The following is a 3,735-nucleotide window of genomic DNA, read 5'->3' on the forward strand; positions in this document are numbered from 1 at the left end:
AATTAGTAGCAGTCACCACCGGCCATATGCACTGGCTCAAACTTCTGCATGTCCACACCCCATGTAGTAGATGATTGAGAATTAGTAGCAGTCACCACCGGATCCGCTGTCAGGATTATCCATCCTCTCTCCTTCATCAGCTTCAGATCCCAGTGTTACCCTGAGCAGGAAGGTCTAGAATTGAAAATACAGAGGACATTAAACAACATTCACTCAGTACATGGCACTCATTTTGGTTTATAAGCTGGAAATTGAGCCATCAGTGTGGTGTCAAGAGTGTCAGGATGACCGAGTGGGCTAAGGCGCTGCGTTCAGGTTGGAGTCTCTCTTGGAGGTGTGGGTTCAAATCCCACTTCTGACAAGTGTGTTTTGCGAGGTGGATATATATATTTTTTTTTCCCAAACACCCGTATCAAAAACAATGTCAACAGTTTCTGTAAATTATCGATAAGATCTATTGTCCGTTGCTTGCACTAATTTCCTGAAGTTGGCCAAATCGCAGTAAATCGGTAAAGCGGGAAATCTCAGCATCTTCAACAAATCGTGATAGAGTTGCAGAGATAAAGGTTTCGACCCTGTATATCAATGGCGCAGCTGTCAATAGTTCAGCAGGTTCATACTGCAGAAGGTTCAGTGGCTCCAGGGTCCCCTGCGTCCCAATCACAGCTGGTTTTTAACTTCAGTATTCAGGGCATGGGAGGGGTGTGTTGCATCGTGCACACACGGTGCCTGTTTCGCAGATAAGTTTTAATAAATACACAGAGAATAATATAGAGTCATTGGCCACGAGGAACACCTTCCCTGACCTTTTATTCTCTCCGGTTCCACGTCACCGCGCCTACCATCCAACACTCGGGGGAGACTAACACTCCCTACCTCCCTTGGTGTGCATCATAGGCGTGCCCATGACGAACACAACATTTCTCCTTAACCAATACAAAACAAACATAGCTGCTCAAAAAAAGATACTATACTAATCCAGTATACAAGAATAGTACACAACAAGAAAAGCCACATTCAGTCAATCCACCCCAAATCCTTGCAGCCACGTTGAGCATGGCGGTCGAGGACTCAAACGGTACCGTTCAAGTCCTTGTCTCAGAGGCACTGAGTTGATTGGTATGGAGCCAGGCACCTCCTGATCTGAATCTTGAACTGGCTCCAAATTCTGCATGTCCACACCCCCTGTAGTAGATGATTGAGAATTAGTAGCAGTCACCACTGGCCATGTGCACTGGCTCAAAATGCTGCATGTCCACACCCCATGTAGTAGATGATTGAGAATTAGTAGCAGTCACCACCGGATCCACTGTCAGGATGATCCATCCTCTCTCCTTCATCAGCTTCTGATCCCACTGTTTCCCTGAGCAGGAAGGTCTGGAATTGAAAATACAGAGGACATTAAACAACATTCACTCAGTACATGGCACTCATTTTGGTTTATAAGCTGTAAATTGAGCCATCAGTGTGGTGTCACAAGTGTCAGGATGGCCAAGTGGTCTAAGGTGCTGCGTTCAGGTCGCAGTCTCCCTTGGAGGTGTGGGTTCGAATCCCACTTCTGACAAGTGTCTTTTGCGAGGTGGATACATTTGTGGACTTTTTTTATCCAAGCACCCGTATCAAAAACAATGTCAACAGTTTCTGTAAATTATCGATAAGATCTATTGCCCGTTGCTTGCCCTAATTGCCTGAAGTTGGCTAAATCGCAGTAAATCAGTAAAGCGGGAAATCACAGCATCTTCAACAAATCGTGATAGAGGGGCCGAGATAAAGGTTTCGACCCTACATATCAAGAGCGCAGCTGTCAATAGTTCAGCAGGTGCAACGTGCAGAAGGTTCAGTGGCACCTGGGTCCCCTGCGTCCCAATCATAGCTGGTTTTTAACTTCTTTATTCAGGGCATGGGTGTGGTGTGTTGCATCGTGCACACACGGTGCCTGTTTCGCAGATAAGTTTTAATAAATACACAGAGAATAATATAGAGTCATTGGCCACAAGGAACACCTTCCCTGACCTTTTATTCTCTCCGGTTCCACGTCACCGCGCCTACCATCCAACTCCAAAACTCGGGGGAGACTAACACTCCCTATCTCCCATGGTGTGCATCAGAGGCGTGCCCATGACGAACACAACATTTCTCCTTAACCAATACAAAACAAACATAGGTGCTCAAAAAAAAGATACTATACTAATCCAGTATACAAGAATAGTACACAACAAGAAATGCTGCATTCAGTCAATCCACCCCGAATCCTTGCAGCCGCGTTGAGCATGGCGGTCGAGGACTCAAACTGTACCGTTCAAGTCCTTGTCTCAGAGGCACTGAGTTTATTGGTATGGAGCCAGGCACCTCCTGATCTGAATCTTGAACTGGCTCCAAATTCTGCATGTCCACCCCCCTTGTAGTAGATGATTGAGAATTAGTAGCAGTCACCACCGGCCATGTGCACTGGCTCAAACTTCTGCATGTCCACACCCCATGTAGTCGATGATTGAGAATTAGTAGGAGTCACCACCGGATTCACTGTCAGGATGATCCATCCTCTCTCCTTCATCAGCTTCAGATCCCACTGTTTCCCTGAGCAGGAAGGTCTGGAATTGAAAATACAGAGGACATTAAACAACATTCACTCAGTACATGGCCCTCATTTTGGTTTATAAGCTGGAAATTGAGCCATCAGTGTGGTGTCAAGAGTGTCAGGATGGCCGAGTGGTCTTAGGAGCTGTGTTGAGAACACAGTCTCTCTTGGAGACGTGGGTTCGAAACCAACCTCAGACAAACGTCTTTTGCGAGGTGGATACATTTTTGGACTTTTTTATTCCAAGCACCAGTATCAAAAACAATGTCAACAGTTTCTGTAAATTATCGATAAGATCTATTGTCCGTTGCTTGCACTAATTGCCTGAAGTTGGCTAAATCGCAGTAAATCGGTAAAGCAGGAAATCACAGCATCTTCAACAAATCGTGATAGAGGGGCCGAGATAAAGGTTTCGACCCTACATATCAAAAGCACAGCTGTTAATAGTTCAGCAGGTTCACAGTGCAGAAGGTTCAGTGGCACCAGGGTCCCACTGCGTCCCAATCACAGCTGGTTTTTAACTTCTGTATTCAGGGCATGGGAGGGGTGTGATGCATCGTGCACACACTGTGCCTGTTTCGCAGATAAGTTTTAATAAATACACAGAGAATAATATAGAGTCATTGGCCACGAGGAACACCTTCCCTGACCTTTTATTCTCTCCGGTTCCACGTCACCGCGCCTACCATCCAACTCCAAAACTCGGGGGAGACTAACACTCCCTACCTCCCTTGGTGTGCATCATAGGCGTGCCCATGACGAACACAACATTTCTCCTTAACCAATACAAAACAAACATAGCTGCTCAAAAAAAAGATACTATGCTAATCCAGTGTACAAGAATTGTACACAACAAGAAATGCCACATTCAGTCAATCCACCCCGAATCCTTGCAGCCGAGTTTTGCATGGCGGTCGAGGACTCAAACTGTACCGTTCAAGTCCTTGTCTCAGAGGCACTGAGTTGATTGTTATGGAGCCAGGCACCTCCTGATCTGAATCTTGAACTGGCTCCAAATTCTGCATGTCCACACCCCCTGTAGTAGATGATTGAGAATTAGTAGCAGTCACCACCGCCCATGTGCACTGGCTCAAAATTCTGCATGTCCACACCCCATGTAGTAGATGATTGAGAATTAGTAGCAGTCACCACCGGAT

At 46.1% G+C, this 3,735-nt stretch overlaps 1 non-coding gene across 1 annotated transcript; it reads left to right on the forward strand.

The window, feature by feature from the left end:
* Positions 1-1,481: 1,481 nt before the first annotated feature.
* On the forward strand, positions 1,482-1,564 carry TRNAL-CAG (transfer RNA leucine (anticodon CAG)). Its single transcript has one exon. It is a non-coding gene; the product is annotated as a tRNA-Leu (tRNA).
* The last annotated feature ends 2,171 nt before the right edge of the window (positions 1,565-3,735 follow it).

Source organism: Pleurodeles waltl, unplaced genomic scaffold, assembly GCF_031143425.1.
Source record: "Pleurodeles waltl isolate 20211129_DDA unplaced genomic scaffold, aPleWal1.hap1.20221129 scaffold_39, whole genome shotgun sequence".
In the NCBI taxonomy this organism is placed as follows: Eukaryota; Metazoa; Chordata; class Amphibia; order Caudata; family Salamandridae; genus Pleurodeles; species Pleurodeles waltl.